Source organism: Battus philenor, unplaced genomic scaffold (assembly GCF_028537555.1).
Source record: "Battus philenor isolate CCGP_79_NKW_IND1 unplaced genomic scaffold, ilBatPhil1.0.hap1 SCAF_22, whole genome shotgun sequence".
In the NCBI taxonomy this organism is placed as follows: Eukaryota; Metazoa; Arthropoda; class Insecta; order Lepidoptera; family Papilionidae; genus Battus; species Battus philenor.
The window spans coordinates 12820120-12845622 of record NW_027181685.1 but is presented as its reverse complement, the minus strand read 5'-3'; the positions used below and the strand labels follow the sequence as shown (position 1 = coordinate 12845622).

Genomic DNA, 25503 nt, shown 5'->3' with positions numbered 1-25503 from the left:
TTATTTATAAGACTTTATCACGGAAATCGAACCCATGACCTAGGTCATGGATTGTAAGTCACAGTCCTCTACTACCGGGTAACCACTGTCATATCAGGGAGAGAAAGTAAACTTAATTAATAATTAATTTTAATAATTAGTAATCTGAATTTTTGTAACGCCTGTTTTACTTTGTTACATTAAGTTATTTTTTATTTGTTGTATAAATTTGTGAAACCATTAGTTTTAGAATAGGATGTAACACTCGTTGGCAGGTAATGAGCTGTGTTTGCCCTTTTAAAGCTTTTAAACTTGTTACTAATCATTCTGTATACATTCCCTAATTTTGAGAACTTGGCGTATTCAAATATTAAACCAAATTCTTAAGTTGAATATCGAACGACAGAACAAAGTTAAAGACAAGGACATCGCGAGGAGACAAGGCATCGTGTTAAAGTTAGCTAAGTTTTTTATTTCTATGTTTACGAAACCATTGATTTCTGTGATACGTTCATCTATTTAAAACTGTTACACCTATAACAAATCGCCTTGTATAAAACCAAGGTTTTTTTTAAAACGGTAGTGTATAAAAGGTTGGTAACCTATGCCATGAACAGATAGATGGAACCATAAATTTGGGTCTCCTTAATTGTTTAAAACAAAACTTCAATGTACCATGAAAACAATGTACCGTGAAACAATGTGCATGTCATCGGGACCACGCACACGCACGATGTACACCGCACTTACAATGCTACCTAATTGGATGTTGAAGTGATGCTTTTAAGGCAGTACGCGAATGTAGATCAATCAGAACGCATCCCATTCCACGTGCTTTTTACAAGAGCGAAGCCAATTTGCAAGCCCTCAAACAAGCGATGCCGGCTTGAATTACTCCTAGTATAGTGATCTAGTTGTTGAAGAATACTGGAACTTTAGTTTCTATTTACGGCAGTAATTTACAAATAATATTGGAAAGTAACGTGAAAGATTGGGCATGGTATACAGGGTGATTGTCTATAGGTGTACAAGCTTTAAAGGGGTGAATGTATAGTCCATTTGCCAGCAAAATTTTTCAAAGATTTTAACACCTATTTTTAATCATTCTGTATATACTCATAACTCCTGGCTGTAAAAACGAGCAAAACATTAGATGATAATTAGTTTCAATTAGTGATAATCCTAATTTTCAAGACAATTATAACTTAGGAGTCTTCAAGATAAGAATGAATAGGTTTCTTCTAGATAAGCATACAACATCAGAGGCTTCGTCATCGCTTAAGATCAGTCCAAACAGAGTTAGATGAAAGATAGAAAGGCACAAATAGGCTGTACGTGTGAAATATCCCAACGGTACAGCATCCCCGATGAAAGTAGGGGTGTGTTAATCATGAAATATTCAAGAGGCACCCGCCTTCGCTCATCTGTTGTACAGATAGAACACGTGTATACCAATTGCATCTTTAATTTATCTTTTTGCGATAAGGATGAGGTACACACGTAGGCGCGGTCCGAATTCATTATACCCACATGTGAAATACAATAATACAGGATAAATGGATTGCACGTTTTTATTTGTACGTGTTACATATACCTTTAACTCTCTAACTTGGTAGAGTTAACATAACGATGAAATTGCTATGCTAATGGTAAAATTACGACAGGTGCGTCTACAGTCCCGTGGTCGTCACTCGAGAACCTTTCATGCACGAGCGATGCGCCACACCTACTGCCACTTTAGATGAGCAATTCTTCGAGCTACGTCGTTTAACTTGGTTCTTCAGCAGATCTTCTCATTTCTGATTTAATCTTGCAGCGAATCTCCCGGCATAGCCCTCTCCATTGCTCTGTTGGTGACCTTGAGCCTCCTTATCAGGCTTGTCGTAAGTGACCACGTCGAGGATCCGTAAGTGATCACCGGCAACACACATTGGAGAAAGACCTTTGAGAGAGAGAGGAGAGATGGACTTGAGAAAGGGGTTATGGAGTTTTCCGAACTCTGCCTATTCAAGTTGGATTGGGTGGGTGATCTCTTTCGAAGTTGGACTTACTAAGTTGGTTTGGATCAGGTCTATAATATACATAAAGTAAACTGAAATAGTCGAGGCGGGGTATTAAGTTTTATGATCTTGAATCCTGTACCAGGAGTACATGGCTGAGAAGAAGAAATTATACAAAAAATGAAGGAACTCAGGGAGAACGAAGTGTTCAGTCATCGTGAACGCTGGCCGCAGTCACTGTGCACTTGAAAATCTCGCCAATTACGACTTGTTGAGTGTCCACTCGAGGCACTCCTGCTCCGCGGCGACTTGAGACGCTCGCGGATTATCGCGTTCTCTTTACGATTTCTAAGTGCGGCTTTAACTGCTTTAAGCTGTTCACTTTTCGTTTAATTCTAATAAGTGACTATGTGGAACTTATAAGAATAAACTTGATTGATGTTAAAGTACAAATGGCGGGAGAGTAAGTTAGTGATTGTAAGTACTATCCAAGTTTACCCAAAAAATAGTAACAACTTTCAAATAAAGAGGCTACCAACTTTATTTGCAACGCAAACGCAGTGATGATTTATGGAGGTCACATATTTAACCTTATGATTCATTATACAGCTGTTTGTGAGCTGTGGTAATACATCCATCGGGTAAAAAGAGGAAGAAAAAGAACCACAAAGTGGTTTCAATAATAAGCCGTATTTCCTTCTCAATTTGATACTGTAGATAGAATTACGAATAGAAGTATTCTTTTTTATGGTTACTTATCAGGATTTAAAGACATATTCACTGTCCGACTGTCTATACGTGAGTGCGGTAATATTTAATTTCTGTAACTTTCATTGGTTAATAAATCTTCTATTTCTTCTTTTCAACCGAAGGACGATTACTGCAAGGCATAGGCCTTCCTCAAAATCGCCACGTTGACCGGTGCTACGCTACCTTGATCTAGTGATTTCCAGCGACACGCCGCATCTACCGGCTCGTCTTTGCCTCTCAAGAACCTTTCGGCTCCAACAGCCACCAGCTGTAGGAGCGATGTGTCACGTCCACTGCCAGTTCAGACGGTCGATTAGTGAGTTGCCACCAGGTCACGCTAGATAGCGCAGTAAAGGTAGACCTACCACTCGGTGTACCGACGGTATAATCAAGGTCGCGCCAAGTCGCGACAAGTGGACAGGGCAAGACTGGTCATTGTGGTGATCTTTTGGATTTATTTTCGTAATTGATTTTTATCATTAATACATAACATCACTTTGAAAAATGTCTTATTTTTGTTTTGGACTGCTGAATTGACTATTAACTTTTGACAGCACGAAGACTGCGGTAACTAGTTTGACAGTAAAAACACGAAACTTCAAGTGAGTTTTTACTTTTCCTTATTCGCAAATGAAAACTGATAGTTGGGTACTTTGACAGGCCGCGCCGCGATTCTTCACGTTTGCATTAAGCCACTGAATAATTCAGACGCCATGAGTTTTCACACGTGACCGCCGTAGGCAGGCGTCGGCACTCCGTACACCGCTCGGCGAAAGTGGAACGGAGCAGCGAACACCTGCACACACAGTAAAGGTTCTTATGTTTAATGTCATAACGGTGTTTACGGCGTAACGATCCTAACGCGCGGTGTTGTGATGTACGGGGTCGGATTCGTACGTGTTACGCTCGCTTTGAATATACTGCGACGGGAGAGATTTATCACCGCGTAACGTTACGTACAATCGGGATGAAATTTACGGTGCGAGGTTTAAACGTAGACTATACCGTAAATAATCGTGCCATCTTTTTAAATTAAACACGTCTATTAACTTATTGTTAGGCAATTTTTAAAAATTTTAATTCAAAAAATATTTATTTTATTTATAATGGAGAACTTAATAGTAGCAAAAGAACAATTACAAGTTTTAACTCATTTGATAATGGTTATACACCTAATATAATGTCTAAGATTTGTAATAACTGGAAAGAATCATAATATTAACCGTATTAATTACAAAACTTTGGATAATATTAATAAATGTGTATATCAAACAATAAATACTTCAATAATAAAATACATAAATCGCATATTAAAGTTAACCGCGGAATTCTAGGAAGGATCTTAACGTGAAATAGATGAGAAAAGGTTGCGGAGCACTGGTCTATAGGATACATTTTCCAGTAATTTTATCGTGAAAATGACAGACAGTGAAATAATAAAAACTCCTTAAAATAGTGTTTCAATTTCTTGCATAGCGATGGTTTTGGATCAGTAATCATTTGAGTGAGAGCTTCGCTTTAAAATTTAACAAATATGCAAATCATACAGTACATATTCGTTTGAAACGTTGACAACCCATGTTGACCAGTTGAGCGAAGTCTCTTTGAATTTAATAAGGCTTGTAAAGCTATGTTACTTGTCACTAAGAGTTTTGTGATTTTGTTTTTATCTTTTTTTGGTAGTCCTTAATTGTGTCGAAGCGTCCCCGCATTGGCCTCTTAAGATTGCTAAACAACCGAAATTCGCACGAAGAAAAATAAGACGAACGATTAGAGTCAAGATTTTGACGCTATTTTTTTTTTAATTTGCGATTTTGGACTAATACCTTTGAGGAGATACATAACATCTTTCAAAATAGTTTTTGACGCTATATATTTTTTTTTCAAAAAAATTGCGATTTTGGCACCAATGCCTTTGAGATAAATAACATCCTTCAAAATGATTCTTGACGCTATTTTGGCACCAATGCCTTTGAGATACATAACATCCTTCAAAATGGTTCTTGACGCGATTTTGGCACCAATGCCTTTGAGATACATAACATCCTTCAAAATGGTTCTTGACGCTATTTTGGCACCAATGCCTTTGAGATACATAACATCCTTCAAAATGATTCTTGACGCTATTTTGGCACCAATGCCTTTGAGATACATAACATCCTTCAAAATGATTCTTGACGCTATTTTGGCACCAATGCCTTTGAGATACATAACATCCTTCAAAATGGTTCTTGACGCGATTTTGGCACCAATGCCTTTGAGATACATAACATCCTTCAAAATGGTTCTTGACGCTATTTTGGCACCAATGCCTTTGAGATACATAACATCCTTCAAAATGGTTCTTGACGCGATTTTGGCACCAATGCCTTTGAGATACATAACATCCTTCAAAATGGTTCTTGACGCTATTTTTTTTTTCCAAAAATTTGCGATTTTGGCACCAATGTCTTTGAGATACATAACATCCTTCAAAATAGTTTTTGACGCTATTTTTTTTCCAGAAGTTTGCGATTTTGGCACCAATGCCTTTGAGATACATAACATCCTTTAAAATAGTTTTTGACGCTATTTTTTTTCCAAAAATTTGCGATTTTGGCATCAATGCCTTTGAAGAGATACATAACATCCTTCAAAATGGTTTTAGTCGCTATTTTTTTCAAAAAAATTTGCGATTTTAGCACGAATGCCTTTGAGATACATAACATTCTTCAAAATAGTTTTGACGCTATATATTTTTTTTCAAAAAAATTTGCGATTTTGGCACCAATGCCTTTGAGATACATAACATCCTTCAAAATTGTTTTTGACGCTGTTTTTTTTTTCAAAAAATTTGCGATTTTAGGACGAATGCCTTTGAGATACGTAACATCCTTAAAAATGGTTTTTGTCGCAATTTTTTTTTAAATTTGCGATTATGGCACCAATGCCTTTGAGATACATAACATCCTTCAAAACGGTTTTGACTGAGCCAAATGATATTCAACTTTTGACAAATTGACGCTTATAAGCATTTATAAAGAACACGGAGGCCTGTTAAAGAATTGTTCGAAGTAATTGAGTTTGTGAAAAATAGGAGAAAGTGCGCGGCCTGCGCGCGGGGGTCTCGTCGACGGGGCCTTGCGTCTCCCAGTGGAGGACATTAGCGAGTTTTGTCAACTTACTTTCTGGAATGATCCGTCTTTCGCGTGTCGGTGAAGCGATGACAGCACCGACTTGCGATATGGATTCTGATGCTGCTAGTGATTTATTGAAAGTTTGTGTTTATTTTATCATTACAGTTTATGTATTTAGTAAATACAAATTTGTTACAATAATGTAATCAAATACTATTATTAAATCCTTGCGTCGTCGGTGCCTGGACGTGGACCTCTCCCATAGATTTTTAGCAGAACCGGGTGCCCGTGCCGGGTGATTCTGAAATGAAAATGTTATATTAATTTTTTTTCCTGTACAAATGTGGCAAGATAATAACTTCTGGCAGTAGAGAAAATCTGCAGGTAGATAGAGAGAGAAAGAGGGTAAATAATTATAGTATAATTCGTATTACGAAAATCATTTTTTTAATATATATGATTACGTTATTTATTATTTTTAAAACCATTGATTTTCGGATAGAGTGTAACATACATTGATTGGCAGTAAATGAAGCATACTCTACCTTTAAAGCTTTCACGCCTATAACTAATCACCCTGTATATCGTATACACACCTATGTACACGCAAACAGTTTGTGAGCATCGAATACATTGAAGGTGGCGTTGATAGATGCTGTGCTCTTTATCGGCGCCTCGCGTCACAAGTCACGAATAAGTGCTTTTGCACATTTATCATGTGATCGTTCATCGTTAAAGCACCATCTTTACGGTGTTTCCGCTTTGGTTAAATCAAAACTGTAAAAAAGTGACCATAAGAATTTATCTGTTGAATTTTTTGCTTGATCCTTTGTTACATATCCTCCGATATAGATATTTAAATTTGCCGATTCGAATGCGGAATTAACACAACCTTTTACTGTCAAATCACTTTGCAAAATAAAAAGAAACCCCGCCGCAATACAAGACTAGTGGCGCCATCTATTGTTGTCTAGCTGGACTAAACTAATATATCAACCAAATTTCGAATCCATTTAAATTTGTGGTGCAATTGACTTCGTTTTTCTTAATGTGTATCGCCTCGTTGGAATCCGATATGCGTTATGCAGGTGGCGGTGAGTAATGTTCACGTATTTGTTCCCCGATGTCGAGGAAAACGGGACACGCGTTGACGTTTTGGGGTATAATATATATATAAAGGCACTATTTACAATCGTTTACTGTTTATAATCTTGACTTTCAAGTCCATCCATGTGGTATTATACATGGTAGAGACTATCTCACCGAGTCCGAATTTAAATCGGCGTTCGAATTTTAGCGTTTTCAAATGAATGCTATACGCCTATCAAAATAAAAGCCTTTGTCCTTTACGTAGTAACTTAGCGGAATCCTTTTTGGTTTCTAAACAGATAGGATTTTTTCATAACATCCGTACACTGTTGAAATACCTTCCACCCGCACTAAGAGCGGAACAACCTATCGGCGTCATTGTTTTCAGACAATTATAACTTAGGAGTCTTCAAGTCAAGAGTGAATAGGTTTCTTCTAGGCAAGCATGTAGCATCATAGACCTCGTCATCGCTTAACAGCAGGCAAGACAGACGTAGACAACGATAAATAAATGGAAAAAGTAGGTCTCATATCAAATAGACTATTACAAGCACTTTTGAATCGCAATTCAACATAAAATATCGGCAATGTTGTCCCTGCAGCAAGCTACCACCGGCCAGGAAGGCATTTCAGCTGAGAAGAGCCGGCGAGAAACTCAACAATTGCTCTTAACAAATATATTTATAAAGACAATAGTTAGCTTCCTAAGCAAGCATCAACATTTAATTCCACGCATTAACATCAGTAATGTGAAAGTATTGTTGTTGGCGAAATTTTGTGTTTCAACATTTAGAAAACTGTTCTGCTGATTACAACTGTTTCTATTACAAAAATGTTTTTATGCCGGTGTTTTGCACCAATTGATTTTTAGAACCAATCTTGTGCTTTTGACGTGTGAAAATGCCTAAAAGTTGTAACATACAAGGGCTCCAACTTTTAAGGCGGCTTCAAAGACTTTTGGTTTGAATTTCTAATCTTAATGAAAATCTTTTAGAACTATAGCGGGGGTACACACTTGCAGGGTATGTTTATGTAAGTGTTGGATATGATTAAAAAGATCTTTAATATATAATAAGCTGTCGTTCTTTGGATCTTGTAAGTTACATTCGCAAGCATGTGCAAGCAGGAAAATTATTTACAAGAAATTTTTCACATTTTTTTTGTCATTTCCACGCTTCTCTTTTGTTCTTCTTATGGTCTTTCATTTCTTTTCTTTACCTTGTTACCTATCATAAATCGCTTCTTTTCATTCTTATTCCCTACAGAATATTGTAACAATTTAAAATTTTTATTTTAGATCTTTATTTACAATTTTTATATTTTATTTTGTTTACTATTATAAATTTCTGTATAGCATTTTTACATTTTTGTTTTGCACACACACATTATCTATATATTAAACTTTACCATTGGATTCCACATCATTCTTACTTTCCAAGGATCCAAGTGTTTCAAGTTAAGTCAGTCCAGCCAAGCTAATCTATTGTAAATTTTATTAGTATAATAGAAACCCATCGATACAGATACCAGATACAAAAATTTATTCACTTTAATTTCCTCTTTGAATGATTTATTTATATGATAGGAATAACGCCGAGAAATCTTCGTCAACGTGTCAGCGAGTGATGGAATGTTTCCCTGTTAGTTACTGCTTGATCGGCGCGGCGCCATATCTCACTTAATACGTTTGACGTATCGATGATACTCTCAATGCTAACGACTACATATGTTACTTTGTTAATTAACTACCTTTGTCATTGCGGGATCAAATTACTGGCATGAGATAACTTGAAAAAATTCTTGCAGAACATCCTCTTCGAGTAATTCTCTTTCCTGAGGGTCGTGACCCCTCCACGGGTCACTGTAATATTTACAAACATATTTGGCAACAATAACTTTACAGCATAGCACATTGGATTTCTCTCCTGTGATCTTTTACCTTTGATAATGCCTGTATCTACATAAAAACTAAAGAAAATAATTAAAATAATAAACAAGAGTGATTAAATAGCTGCGGCATTAGAAATATAAATTAAGTGATACATAGAAAACAAATAGAAATTGAGAATAAATAAATTGTTAAACAAATAATAAACATAAATTTGTAGAACTCTGTAGTGAAGGCGAAGTATTTAGTTCTTAAACGTTATTACTGTGATTATTTTAGCGACAGTACCACCACTGATGGATATAAACCTCCCCCATAGATTTCAAATAAATCGATTAGATACGAAGTGTATATATATGAATACACCATCAAAAAAATTATTTTTCTATCAACGTTAAATATCTACAAAAATATGAAATAAAGAACAGATCGGTTCCTGAGATAACTTAGTCATCCTTCAGGCTGCGCTGCAAAGTTAAGCGCGTCGCACGCGGCCGCAAAGTCGTTTTTATTTAACCGCCCGTCACTTGACGAGGGTCCGGTGATGCCGTCCATTTAAACACGACAAAATTGTTGCCTCACACACGGCTAATGTAGATCTCGTACAAATGTGATTACATACGGTGACATACTTATGGTCCGGCGATATATAATTATTGCCCCTGATCAAGCCTAGATTACCATTAGCTTTTCTTTACAGGTCATATCTTTTTCTTTTTTCTTTTGGCCCTGTTTTTGGGTTCCTACGTTCAAAACCTTTCATAGGAGAATAGGATCTTTATTTTGATCATCATTTTTCAAATCATATTGATTGATTTCCATACAAATCTTTTGTTCTTCTCAATGTCTTTCATTCGTTCCTTTTCATACATCGCCTCACTTCATTCACCTTCTCTCCAGAGTTGTACAATATTTACGGTTTTTATTTTATCATTTGTTTAACAATTTATTTATTCTAAATTCTTGTCGATTTTCTTCACAGCTTTTTTATCACTTTTATTTATTATTTTCACTATTCCTGTACATTTTTCAATTTATTTTTTATACGTTTTTATTGTTTTTCTTATTATCTTTTGGCAGAAATCTAAAAATGTCTGGAGACACTTCTCTTTACTCACTAGAGAGGCGATGTTCTTTTTCTCTACTCTGACTGCTAATCAAGACTGGTATTCTGCTGATTTATTGAATTTGCAATGTTACAATTTGTATATGATAAGCAATCGACGAGTATTGCCGATTTGTGCTCCGCAAAAAGTTTCTAATTCATTTATTATAAACACAATCAGAAATTATTAATAAAATGCCGCAAAACGTTATTGGACTGTCATTTGAAAAATTCAAAACGTTTATTAAAGGTAAAATGACGAAAAAGGCTTATTGTTAAATAAACGAATATTTAAATACAAAGAATACTCGACAATGATGTCGCTAGATCATTTTGATTTCATTTAGGTTAAATCTAATAAAGTGTATTCGTATACATCTGTATCGTAACTGTTAAAAAATGTGTTGTTATTGGGTTTTTTCCTGCTTCTTATTGTTACTATAACACCTTACGAAGCAGAGTAGAATAAAAAATGTGTTCTGTTAAAAGTACCCATGTTAAATAAATTTTATATTTTATCTACAATTATTTTAAGAGAGTAAGTTGGCACCTGCTCGGAATGCCGATCTGCTGCGAGGAGAAGATCAACAACACAAAATACTAAGGAATTTATGTCATTAGCAAACGGGATAACTAATGGTGTACCAAAACAAAAAGCAGAAGGAAGCGATCGGTCGCGTTTAGCGCCGCGCGGCGTACACTCGTCTTGACTCGCGACGGTGATGGATGGGCGCTCCTAATGCACGCTCCAGCTCCCTTCCACCCGTGGCGCTCCCCCTGCAACCTCTCGAACTAAAGTGCTGCCTCCCATTTATTATTCAAACGTATGTCTTCCTTATGATTTATTTAGGGACCGGTTTTTAACAGTTATGAATGTTTTATGCGACTTCCAGACGAAATCTTTATAAAAGTGATGGATATCGTGAGCAGTAGAATTGTGAATAACAAGATGGTTGAAATGGATATCACAGTCTATAACCCAACGTGATGTTAAGATACCAATTGAAATCGAAACATTTATAAAAAAGCAGAGAAGTCTGGTCTAATATACTAGGTTACAGGTGTAGAACCTTTTAATGGTTGAACATATGGTACACTTTGTGCAGAAATCATTGTCTTTTTTATTATTATTATTAGGATCTTTACTCCGTGCCTTTGTTTTTACGCATAAGTTTAAGGTGGATTTATAACAATTAACTTTTTTAATGATATTAACAATGTGTAGTTTTTTGCGAGAGAGTCATGGACATTGGATCGGTATATATAGGTTATATATATAGTATATATAGGTTTTAAATAAATTACATGAAATAGGGAAAACGAAGTCGCCTGATACAAATTATATGTTAGTACGTAGGTAGGTAGTGTAATCATTATGCCGGTGAGATAATGAAGCGATCTGAAAATCGATTCGGATTATCGTACGATTTAGTTCTGAGCGGACACGACAGGTCACTGAATCGATGCCCGCGAGCCAGATAACATCTGAGAGATGTCACTTCGATCTCGTCGACATGGCGTGCTATCCCCGACATAGACGTGTGTCATTCTGTGTGTTGCGTAATTATAATTCCATTTCACCACAAATACTGTTTTAACATACGATAGATTTTCCTTTACTTGTTTTATTAAATTTTACGACCGTGGGTCGGGGATAGGGAAATGCAGACTCAATAAAAATATGTCTTTTAATGTTCTAGAGTTCGGGCAACGAAACTGGCAGCGATTCCGCCCACAGCAGCACTTTCCCTATTGTTCTCTTCTATTATGAGTCTTCTTGTTCTTCACTTCTCTTCAGGATGTGGACTGACTTAGAATCAACTTTGATAGCTGTCAACGGGAAATTTTGATATTTGAAAGTTTGAAATTAATGACATTGTCAATTTTCATTGTTAAAAAGCCTTCACCTTAACCGGGTCCACGTGAAAGAAATAACTGACTATGCTAACATTAGGCTAATAAGTTAACAGCTTCACTGCCAGCATGTTGAATTGTTGTCTTGCGCGATGCCGGCACTGTACTGGCTCATTAAAGTTGGTCGATGGGCATCTCGCGCCGGCACGAGACCGGCCACATCGTAACACACCGACTTACTAACATTTAAAATGAAAACTATGTTGATGTGGAAATAAAAAAAGGCTGATGATAATAACTCCGGTATAATTTTTTTTAAATGTATTTACTTTGTAGATCATTGTTATTAATAACTTATCTAAAATTTGTGTATTATTAAGTAAATTTATTTATTCTTTTGTTCTTAGCTTCTCAGAGAACTAACATTTTTATGAGCACATCTTAGGTAGTCGAAAGTATCTGAATGCACGTCGCCTTCACCGGTCTTATCGAGAATCACTAGTGGAAGCCTATGTCCAGCTGTGGACGTATTGCAACTGCAATAATAATGATAATCGGTATTTTGCTGCATTCAGCGTCTTCACTTCACATTGACTGTCTCATTGGTCCAGCTAGTGGGGCAACTGGAGAAAATTTCAACCATCGCTACTTTAGACGACTAATTTATAATATTATAGTGAATAGACAATGAGAAAAAATGTACAAAGAGAATATTTAATATCTGTATGATCTAGAAAAAAAACTTGCTAACACGCCGCGTGAAAATAAAAAAGCGTAATTACAACCGCACTTGAATAGCGCACGTTGACAATGTTCTTATAAAATATAACAATGTAATAGAAATAGTAGCCATGTTGTATTCTTTCTTATTAACATCATAACCTCTATTCTAACTTCCGAGTCGTATTAGAGTATTATTTAAAATATATTTCATGTTATATGGAACAGGCTTACGTTTGTTCGAAACAAGAACGTAAAAGGTTCAGTTGCACCCGGGGCCGGTTCGTTATGAAGTCGCGTTTGCAATGTCAGCGGAGTTAATCTCGGCGGCGGTGCAGTGCGCGCAGTTCCATTGTTAGCGCTACGCCAGCGCCATCTGTTATTTCTAAATTAAAAAGTTGTGCACCCATACCCGCTCCCGGACAAAAGGTGAGGAACAAACAAGCGCGGTATTGTCGGACATGCACGAAAAACAAGTTCGGGATAGCCAGCCGGGCGGGGCGGAGAACCGGGATATATATTAAACTTCGCTTTCGGGTAAAACGACCCCCGGCGACCCATTTATTGCACGAGCGGTTTCGATCTAATTGTTCCGAAGTCCGAATTTTTGAAAGTTTCTAGCGTTAGACTCGTTGTTTCTTAAGGTTTTATCATATATAAGTTTCTGAACTGTCATTTTATGTTTATCATATTATTTTATTCCAAAATCAATGATTTTTTTATAAATAACTTCGCTTGAACAGTGGTAGCTCACTGGTAGAGGACTAAGCCTGAATTGAACCTGCATTCCCGGCATACAATATTATGTAATTCATACTTTGTGCATTATTTAGATAGGATTCACAGCAGCAACGTCTTATGCATTTATACTATCACACTGTGATCATAGATCATAAATATCTTTGAGGATGGCCTATCATAATAATATAGTAAGAGATTTCAAAATTTACACAACTTATTTGCTGTTAACAAAGATTACATATATATATATATTATCTATGTTAAAAATAGCAGATCTAAGAAACTGTATTGTTTTTGTTTAATTATCATTGTTGTTATTACAATCGTACGACGCCAACTGCTGGACATAGGACTAGTTAGAAGCGGTGCGTCTATCGTCTTCCGATGAATTTAAACGGTTGGTCGGTCAATCTTGTGGATTAAATAAATCGAAATAGCTATGTATGAGAAATAGCATCGAAGTTTGCTATATTTGTCGACATCACTAACATAATTTTGGATTTTACAACAAACCTACAATTCGAATCAGTTTTGATTAATCTTTTTAAATTCGAATAACAGTCAAACAACGTGTTAAGAGAACCTAACGCTTTGAGTCAAGTGATATTAAACGACTTGCTTATAATGTCTTAAGATGTCTTTAATAAGGTCGTCTGTCCACCTAGTGGGTGGAGATTCCACAGTGATTTTGACAATTCGTGGTGTCTACTCCAGATCCTTAAGTTCCCAACTACCATCAGTTCTGCGCCACTGCTCACTAGCACTGCACACTGCGACGACATGCACTGCACATACAACGTCTTCCGATGATTTTAACAAGGTCCTTTTTCCACCTAGTGAGTGGAGATCCAACAGTGTGCTTGCTGTTCCGTGGTCTGCACTCCAGAACCTTAGGTTTCCAGCTGTCATATCTCAGCGCCACGCTGTCTGCTTACTACCACTTTATCTCATAATCACCTACATTCATTCGTCCATGGATCTTTTTATCAAGGGATCTGATTCAATCTCAGGGATCTCCCAAACTCACTTTTTCTATACCAATTTAAATGCAGCGTACATCTACACAGATTTATAATAAAACGCCGGTTGTGAGATTCGAACAGAACTAACTTTTTATTATACGTTCAGAAACATACCTACATTTCACTTTATAACAATGACGGTAGGAACACTATACGATCTATGTTCCAATATATGGCGGTATATGTATATTAATTAATGATTATTTGTATATAATTTAACAAGATTTATCTATGATAAATCAGTATTCATTTAGATAATTATATCAAACACCTAATTAATATTATCGTACTCGAGCACGGGCAGTTGGAGTGACGCTATTGTACTGTGCAAGTAGATGAATAGATCCGTTGAATAAGTTTCGGAAGCCGGGGCCGAGAGCGCCACTTGTCAATTGTTTTCACGGTTTGTTTAATAGCACGTACACTTGAATAATGAAACGGCATGAAATACAACTCGTTCTTATTCTAGTATCATTTCCATTGTGTGCCATTGCAATATGAAATTTCTTTTCTATTTAAACTCCATCTTTAAAAATGTTTTATTTTTACTTTTTAAATACAACTACGCGAAGGCCGAGCTTTCGTTAGATGACAACAAATCTTCATATTTATCAATATAATATTGTGTCATGTTTTTAAATTTTTAGTTTTCGTTTTTTAAATTTAATAAATCATTTATGGAACACGTATATAAGATAAAATTCCAGAAACAATTTTAGATCTGCCACTGAGGAAATTTAAAATCATTATTTAAAACATGTTATTAGAACGTATATGATTGTATCCAAAAATACTATAGTGATGTTAGTGTGATTAATTAAATATTAAACTATATTTGTAAAGAGCAACTGTTGAGTTTCTCGCCGGCTCTACTCAGCAGAACTGCCTTCCGAGCCTGTAGGATTGAATATACTGACAATTTTTGTTAATTGGCGATTCAAAAGTACTTATAACTGACTAATTGGATAAATGATATTTTGATTATATAAATAATTAGTTTCAAGGTACAAAAAGTATAGGTAACTTTGTGAGTGTATTAGAGTCCGAGGTACACGTCTGGCAATATACCGTCGCGCAGTACGTGAATAACGCACTTAATTGAGCGATGTCCCTCGGCACGTGCGGGGACCCTCGTCACCCGTCACGAAGCTAAGCTAATATGACGCCCGCATTCCCAAACATAATGGCAACTAAACTCTTAACGTCCTACGCGTGGAATTGATATTGGACAGCTTCTTAAGTCAGGCACCAGCTAAACAAAATACGATGTACGCAGACATATTATTAATTGAGAAAAGCACAAATGAAATAGATGCCTTAAAAATGTTGATACAAGGTTGAGTTCTAATAGTTACATGTCTCTAGTTTCTGTGTGAAGTCCACGTATTTAGTCTTGTAGGGTGGCATCTTTATCATCAAAACTCTTGTCGTAGGTAGTAGTCCTCTAGTGAATATATTCTCCTCCATACGTTTTTAAAAGTACATTTTTATTACTTTTAAACTAAGACAAATAAATTTAAAAAGCAAAAAAAAACACAATAAAAATGGATGAAAATGCAAACGAAGAATTCCGCAGAGAAGGCGATGGAAGTGAGGCGATGTACGAAAGGAAAGGTAGGAAAAGGAACGCAAGATATCGTGAAGAAATAAAAGAGAAATGAATGGAAGATATAAAGAAGCATGGCAATAATAATATTCAGTGAAAAATTATTAATCGTATGAATAGTTCCTATTTTATTATGGCAGGGGAAAACGTGAGGTCCTCAAAAACGGGAGTCATAAAAAAGACTACCGTTTGAAAGCCTGCATCTAGTGTTTTCCGACGAACGTAAAAAGCTTAACAAGATCGTTTTTCTAACTTCTGGATTTCTTCCATTAATAGTTTCATTCTTCTTCTTAACAGCCCATAGACGCCAACTGCAAGGTATAGATCTTCTCCAAAGATCAGTGTTGCACCAGTGTTGCGCTGCCCGCATCCAACGACTTGTCAAAACCTTAACTATGACATCAGACCACCGAGTAGGGGCCTTCTTGCACGTACCGACTCCAACGGCCATCGGTGCCGACAGCGTTGTGCCCGCTAGCTACCTTCGATGTTCCTTCTTCTGCGGATCTCCTCACTTCTGATACGTTCTCGCATCAATATGTTTGTTATTAACATTACGTGATTGGTTGTTTATTGTGTGCATCATGTATTTTGTTTTCATCTTGTATTATTGTCCCGTGATCGGGAAATAAAAGGTGTCGACAACGTTTATTGAATTGTTTTTTTTTCTTCATTGCAGGTAAGTGGCTCGAACGAAACGTGAGAAAATTGTCTCTTCGACCGTATCTAACGAGATAAAAGGTACCAGTGAAGCATAGGCGTAAGGAACAGTCCTTAGCGTTGTGCAGCCGAGGCCGATGTGCCGTGTGATTCAATTTTCATATCCTTTACGCTTCATCGTCCCTGGTACAATTTGATTAAATCTGGTAATTATTCTATTGTACCGTGTTCATTCTAGTTCATATCATATATATATAATATATACATGTATAGAAGCTACGCAGCAGTTTCTTTCCCCTTTTCACTTTTGGCACTAAATCTTCGCACTTTTTCTATCTTTCTTTCTTTCTTCTGCGCTAATAAATTCAAATTCATATTCACAATATCTTTAATTCAAGTAGGCATTTACATGCGTTTTTTATCGTCGAATATTTTTACATTATAAGTAGAAAGCTACCATTGCCTGAGAACGATGATTTGCTGAGTGGAACAGTTGCTATTTTTAAATGAAGTTGAACGTTTGATGAATAAATTATAACATTAACCCTGCAGATGAGTCAATAAAAGCTTTCCGAGGTGATATTAATGTAACTAAAAAGTACACCCGGCGTTTTTATAACAGCAACAGATCGAGTCCCGGTTCAGCTGTTTCGAGTACTCACGAATAATTATTTTAAAAGCGATTCGATTGACAAACTTAGCCAAGGTGAGGTCTGGTCATGGGCTATTGTCAAAGAGCGTCTGCTTAAATAAATAATGTAAGAATATTAAACGGGTTGAAAATTTGAAGTGACAACCCTAAAGTTCTGGACACAATAAGCCTGGTGTAGGGAGTCCACCCTCCATACGTTACGGAAGATTGTGGAAAAACGAAATTAATATACGAGGGTGGCCTATATCTAGTAGTATACGACCAATGCCTGAAATTATGATGATGATGATGAAATAACTTAACCTAAACTTAGCCGTGGTTCCTAAGCGGCATTCGAGCTTAATTAGTGTGAACGGATTTGTATATATATATATATACAAATCCGTTATAGGTGAAGTGTTTTTACTGCCCTGCCACCGCAAATTCGGTGACGCTGTTGTTTTAAAAAGAGAATACTGTAACGTCAATTATCATTTAAAAGTCGCATCGCAATTTACCGATTCCCAAGTGGTTACATCGGAGGCGAATACGGCTCTACTGTGGTTTATATGGGAAATTAACAAAAAAATAATCACAGTGTACATTTTTTTCTTCTATAGAACCTTCGTGGCGTTTTTTGGAAATAAATTAATCAATTATTTCGAACCGTTGTCGATATTTGAGCTTAGGAACACATTTGGCAATGCGTATTTATACTGGATCATCGGTAAGAAGTTTACGAAGATTTAAAGTGGTAAATGTAAAGCTCATTTGCGGTCAGTTTATGTATCTAGTGCACACTATCTAAAAATCAATAGGTTCAGACATAGTAAATAACGACGTGATAATTATGTAAAGCGTCATAAAAATTCAAATCAAAGCCAATTAAAATCGCTACTTATTTTCTAACAAAATCACTCTCTATCCCTGCACGACTAAATTAATTGCAAAGTGATCATTATATACACGCTGATTTGAAATAAATATACCAGCATCCAATAACTGATACGGGATTTAAAGTGTTAACATGCAGTTAGTAATAAATTTTTAATGTCCTACTTTTATATACTACGCTTGTAAGCTCTATATTGAACCTATTTCAGTAGAAAAAACGTTTAATTTTTTAGTTCAGTACGAAATAAAGTTTTTACGAGGTTCATAAAAATTATTGTTTCTTTTATATCACTTCAAATTGCGGAAGAGTTGACCGGATTCAATCTGTGGTGACTTTCATGAACAAATAAAATAAGGATTGTTTTTTTTAGTAGAGTTTTTTTATCGTAGTTTTGTTGTACACCTTAAACAAGAAATATTTATGAACATAGTTTTTAGGCGGTAGCGTTTTTATAAATATAATACTATGATTGAAAACTTAGGTGGATTGTTTATAAAATGTATATTTTTTATTTATTTATCCAAATCAATATAACCTTCTCAAAATAATCCCCGTCTGATAAAACATATTGTTGCTTACGCTTTTTCGAGTCCACGAATCATTTGGGACAGTCTTTCCGGTGTAGTCTTCAAGACTTTTTTCGAATCGGTTTTTATCTTAATCAAACATCTGTTTAAGCAGAGTAGAGTCAAAAATAAAATTGATTGACGATCAATAAGATAAATGAAATTTCACTCTGTTATCGTTTTGTCATCCTTAGTATGGCTCCGTATGTTTTTCAAGACCCTTTTAATATGAGTACATTGTTAAAAGCATAATTTAAGCAAAACAACAAGTTTAGGAGCGAAACTTAGATGTACGATTTGTCTTTAAAGGGTACGATTTGTCCGCGCACCGGCTATCTGTCTCCGAGCCGGCGTTCAATTACGTGAACCGATAGCAGATTGCCTTTTGACCCGCGGAGCCGGGGTCGATTCCCCGGGGACTTGCCTCCCATATATATTGCCGCAGTATTGATTGTTCCAGCCTTTATTGTAAAATTTTAAATTGGAACTACACGAGCGCCTGTTACATGTAATTGCTAATGACATGCCGGTCTCAAGAGGCAATAAACATGCTCAAGTGATCGTTGGTTGAATCAAAATCGACTCGGGTACCACAGGATTCGCCATCCTCCTATAACTCTAAGTAGAAGTATTGTCTGAGTTTCTTCCGCTACTTCTTCTTCCAGTGCTGGCAGTCAATCCAGTCGAAAGTTGATACGCCCTCTCAGGCGTCGTTAAGTCGCAATGCTAAATAGCTCCTCCAGCTTTTCTACCTCTGTCCACTCGAACTCATTGAATTTCTAAATGCCACTTGGGCATCCAGGTCAAAAATAAAAAATCTTTGGATAAAAAGTTTATATTATTATATTCACATCTAAAAGCTACGTATTAGCATATATGTTGCACAATACACAAACATTAGTAAATAGGTCGTTGAAAAATCTGTTGGAGAACAGTGACGACGCAAACATCACATGAAGGAACTTATTTCTATATATTTGTACAAAAAATGTTAAAATAATCAAATAAAAAATTGTTTTGAGTACAAAAATAATTAATTAAAAATGTTTACTTCATTTTAAAAGTTAATTAACCGGATGTCGGGTATATTTTAAATAAAAAAATATATGCCTATTAAATTAATTATGGACTTGATTAAATAAAATTTATAAATAAAAACTTAAAGTGCTTATCGTAGTTAAAAATTTTGTTTAAGTTAGTATAAATATTCGCCCTAATATTGAATGAATTACCTGTAATATTCCAGAGACATAGTTTGCTATCTTTCCGACTCGATTCGATTCAGAATAGGCGGGACAAAATATAAAAGTGGAACAAATTTTGGGCTCGTAGCGCTAGAGCGAATCCGTAGATGTCCAAGAGTATCGTGTGTGTTTATCGGCTGTCTATCTTGTGCTACTAGTATGATATGAGAAGTTCTTTCTGGCCACTCATACCACCACACCTGAATCTTTGACTGCAGTACGCTCTGTGCTCAGCCGACAGAATTCCACTGCAAGGACTGGTGCTGCTCGCATCCGGCGACTTCCTATTTATCTTGATTATTTCGTTGGTTCACCTAATCCTAATCCAGCCAGTACGTGGATCCTCTACTGGTTCATGGTAAGAACCTTTCGACTCAAACAGTCATCGGTTGTATGAACAATATACGCCGCTCACTGAATTTCATTTTAGATGAATAATTCTTCGAGCTACGTCGGTGATCTTGATTCTCGGATTTGTGATTCGATTTCGCAGTTAAATTCCTGACATATCCTCTCCATTGCTCTCTGGATGTCCTTGAGTCTTCATATGAGGCTTGTCGTAAGCGGCCACGTCTGGGATCTATATGTCATTATTGACAACAAACATTGCTCAAAGATCTTCGTCTACAGACATTACGGTATTTTGGACGAGATGTTTGGGAGCTTCCCGAACTTATGTCTTTCTCGAAGTTGTTTTAGTTAGTTATTCCAACTTTAATCAATTCATAGGTGTAAAATATGCACAGTTACTTCACCAGTAAATGCATGATATTTAACTAAGAAAACACCTAGTTTATATAGAAACTAAAGGAATAAATGCAAATTAGACGCGTGTGTCTGTCTGCGAGTGTGTAAGTGAAGACTCAATTAAAACATTTGTTACTATAGTTGCAAGTTGCGTCTATTCAATTACTCTTATATTTTAGAACAATTCAATTCACTTGCACTGTAAGTCATGTATTGGTTTGGACTGAAACAGATGACAAGTATAAATCCACGGTATTAATCTTTAACCGAGCTTTCACGAAAGGGTTTCGGTGTTATGGATTCCGAGCCGAAGGTGATCCGTCTTGAGCGGTGTACCCGAGCTGGACAGTTGACGGATGAGCTCTGACCAACGCTCGGTCCGCTGTTGAGGTCGATTTCGAGGTCTACTCTGCATCTAACGAAACTATATGGACTCTGTCTTTAATTGATTACAATGTTGAACATAAAAAGAGCTCTGAGAACGAATGTAAAATACTGCCACATAATTAAAACCTAAGATTAAGATATTATATATCAATCAGCATGTTTCAATTTGAATATTGTTTTATAGTAATACCTCTGATAATTTTATGAAGCTGAGGATTTAGTAATGAAATTCCTTAGCGGAGTCGCTGCAGCTGTGATAACTTTGAAACAAGACTTAAATCGAAACCTGGACACAGGTAAACAGTTTCTCAAACAATAGAAGATTCCAGTTGCCAATTTATCTTAGAAATAATTATAAAATTACCTCGATACTAGATAAAATGTAGGCTATTATAATATTATTATTATTTGGATATGACACAACTTTGCCAGGTATCGCGTCCTCTACTGGACATAGGACTTCCTCAACGGTTTGCAAACAGGACCGATTGGAAGCAAAGTTATTCCTATTTCCCTTGGTAACGTCATAATTTAAAAAAGAAATTACCAATTTAATTTACCTTTTTAATAAGTTTACAATCCGTTATGGAAGGTTTATATGGAATTAAGTTTTAATTGCCAAAAGGCAAATGAAGCGCAAGAGTAGCCGTCGATTTAAACATCGGTGAGAAGCATTTTGAAAATCCATGTAAAATCGCCTATTGTAAGTTACTTGTTCTCGTGTTGGAGAAGAATCAAAATTATTTATTTACGCATTAAAAATAGCACTAATGATGTTGAGCATTAATAAATTATAAAATAAATGAAATTGATTAATATATAGCTAAGACAGGATGTCTGAAGAGTAGGCCAATATAACATTTATATTTAGATAAATGAAAGTGAATAATGTGCAAGAAGCCCTGCCCTAGCGAAATAACTTAGTGAGTATAACAAAACAAATTGGTTATAAAAGTATCTCCGATTCCGATTGCAGGAAGCCGTGAAAGAAATCAAGTTCTTTCATGAATAAAATATAGATCGGAAAGTGAAAACTTTGACTCTCGTTTTGCTCGGCTAAAGTTTCTTTACAGGCTCTTGTGTTTCTTCTTTAGTTTAGTTTTACTGAAGATCGAATAATAAAAATAAGTAATATGCTAGAAATAGCTTATGTACTTTCTTATAAATCTTATTCGACAGGTTCAAGGAGAGAGTTCGATATAGATAGTAAGAAAATAAACAATAATCAAGAGTAATTGAATTGCTAAACAAATAATAAAGATAAAAATTGTAAAACTCTGGAGGGAAGACCAAGGAAGTGAGGCGATGTATGAAAGGAAAGAATGGAAAGGAATGAGAAATATTGTGAAGGAAATTAGAAGAAAAAATGAAAGGCATCGACTAGGACCAAAGATTAAAACAAAATTTAAATTGTAAATCAAACCTGTCTACCGATAGTAGAGGTTGAACGAAAGGGGAAAAAAATTGTACATGTTGTACAAACGATTATTGTTTCCTAGCATTCCCTTTAATCTAAAAGAAAGGGTAGATGTTTTATGAGATTAGTGCTCAATTTCTTGAATATCACACTGTCCTACAAGGTAAAAAATAAAGTCATATAAACAATTGTCAATTGACCAGCTCCCTGCAAAATGAGTCAGAAGTCGCCAGATGCTGGCAGCGCAAGACCAGACATCGTACCAATTTTTGGTTAAAAATTTAAAAAATCTTATTTATTTTATTTTTGACTACTACTCTCGCAAGGGGTTACAGTTGTGGAGAAGAAGCAAGAAGAAACCACACCATCATATCCATTACCACAACAACATCCTTTAATAAAGTTTGTCACAGATTTATACGTATACACTTTATCAGATGTAGCCTAAATGAAATCAAAATAATCAAGCGACATTATTGTCAAAGAAGTATGTCATTTAAATATTCGTTTATTGAATTATAAGATTTTTCCTTCAATTTATTTTTAATTTAGGTATTTGGTGTATTAGGGATGGCTTCTATGCCCAGCAGTGGGCGTCTGTTGGCTGATATGTTGACGATCTTAGGGCTTTAATATGTTTAATACCAGTATGCGAGTATAGCGTATAAATTTATAAATTAACAAAGATGACAGAGGAAAACGGAACCTTTTTCGTGTTGTGAAGTTTGTTTCAGTACATTCGTTTCAGCGAGTCGTGTGATCTGCATGCAGCGGTGTTCACGCTCGGAGAGAACCTTGCATTGCACGCATGAACACGCGAACATATTGAAATAACTGCACGCGGACTGCTGGCGCCCGGACATAAAAGCTTGTTATATTTTGCAACATGCATCTCCACAGTCTCAATATTATACACATTTTTATTATAAACTGTTAACTGTTTAATTGATTTTAAATAAATAAAAAGTTTTTCGTGTAAAAATTCTAAAGCAAATCCATATTTTATCGTGCAGTTTATTCTGTAACGCTAATAACAAAATATGATTTTTATATGATTTATTTATAATGTTAAGGGTTTTCAAAAGCCCTAAGAGTTACTCAATAAACATGTGCGTATGTGTTTTAGTTGATGTTAAATTATTTGGACTTTACATACATACGTCCGTGATTTGGACTAATTTAAATTTCAATTATAATTACTATATTTCTTCTTAGTCGTCACGGGTGGACCAGGTCTGGATTTAAATCATAATTTTTCTAACAATTTCAATTAACTTCTGTACTCATCTTTCTTCCTTCTCAATGCTTCTGCCTTTCGTCTTTCACTCCGATCCTGAAGAGACCTGGGTTATTCTCGGGAAATAAGGAAGCGGTGGATCTTTCCATACATGTTTAGCATTCCAAAAATGGGTAAAGGAACCAAACTTCGAATTGGTAGTTTGCTAAGGCATTACTAGCACTTCAGAAAGCAAGGACTGCGTTGATATTGTAAATCGTCTTTCAACAAGGCGTTCTAACACACAACTTATCCCAAGTAAGCATTCCGCACTTGGCATAACTTAACGTCCTCGGTGACCGGGGCCGCATAACTTACCATGAAGTGAAAAAAATCTCCATACAACAAGGAACACCTCATGCCGGCGTAACGTTGGAAACACTGCAAAATGTTTTGTGTTCCGTTGTACGAGGGTTCATTTTGAAAGTCAGATGTGGGATTTCAATTATTCAAAAGGCCTTGCGGTTTCGTTTTACCGTCATCTCGCTTTGGTTTCGAATCGAGGCGAAGGTGCGGGAAACTGGACCGAATTAACATTCGATTTTGCGAATTGCACTACAGCCTCCCAAATAAACTCTAACATCCCTGTGAGCCAGGGCACCGATAATAATGCGTGAGCCACGTATTTAATTAAAGCAGTATTGTAATGTACCTATGCATATAAATAGATCATTGTTACAGTAACCCTTGCTTGTTTTGCGTTTGCTTGAAATGATTCTTGCTAGTTTAGATGTGACATTTTTACTTAGACATAATACACACGCCTTTGGATAATTCAATTATTTATTCTAAAGTTTGTACGTTATTTAAAAAAGGGGTATATACCAATACATATATATAAGGGTGATCGGAAAGTAATGTCGCTTTCTTAAGTTAAATTCACACGACTACACTTTTAACAAGTTTTTATTTCTTATCAACAATATAATCACCTTCGTTAGCAACAGTCTTATGTCATCTAGTATATAAACTTTCAATGCCAGAGCGGTTTAAATTACCCGGTTTTTTATATGTATGTATGAATACATATAAATATATATACATATAAATTGGAAACGTTAACTTCCTGTTATTTATAGTTCAACTGTTTTCATATTATGGTTGTCTGTAAGACATTGCCTTCTGTGATAAGATCGCCAATTGTACTTTTTAATTATTATTGTGAAACTTTGTATATAGTTCCTCGCTAGTGCAATAAAGAATATTAAATAAATAAATAACCTTGATGCTACTGGGGATTTAATGTTCTGAAGTGAGACGACGTGGACAGACGCACTTGTTGTCGCCAGAAACTTTAGGGCGAGACCCATGTAGTAGAGGTCTAAATGCTGAAATAACAATGATGGGGAAAATTAATATATCAGAGCTTATTCTTTTTATTAGTCGAAAGCTTCCGGAAGAGCGGTTATGTTTATGTAGGATTCTTCCTAGGCCCCATTGGTCTTGTAGTTAATGACAACACGAAGTACAAAGTAGAAGTGCATATAGCCGGCTTTGGTTTTGTGCAGCTTCATCAGAATTAAGCCCGCGGAAACAGGAGGTTCGCGACTAAAATAATTAACTTTGGCTAATCGTACTTGAGTTACAACGAAGGCGATTGCACGAAGAGGGACTATACCCGTGTAGGTGTATAGTGTTATGGCTGTAGTTTGTGACTACTCGGCGGTCAGGACCAAACCTGATCATCCTAACTTGCATGTGGGAGCCGGTGATGATCTCTCGTGTAATCATTGTGCGGTGCATCTCGCCCTACGTGTGCCCGATGTGAGGAGTGTGTCTTGGCGTAATGATGATGAGGGTAGTTTATATT

The 25503-nt window shown here is 36.0% G+C and overlaps 1 protein-coding gene across 1 annotated transcript in view; it reads left to right on the top strand.

The window, feature by feature from the left end:
* rg (rugose) overlaps window positions 1-25503 on the top strand; it is a 728321-nt gene that overhangs the window by 223740 nt on the left and 479078 nt on the right. The gene's annotated exons all lie outside the window — the stretch shown is intronic.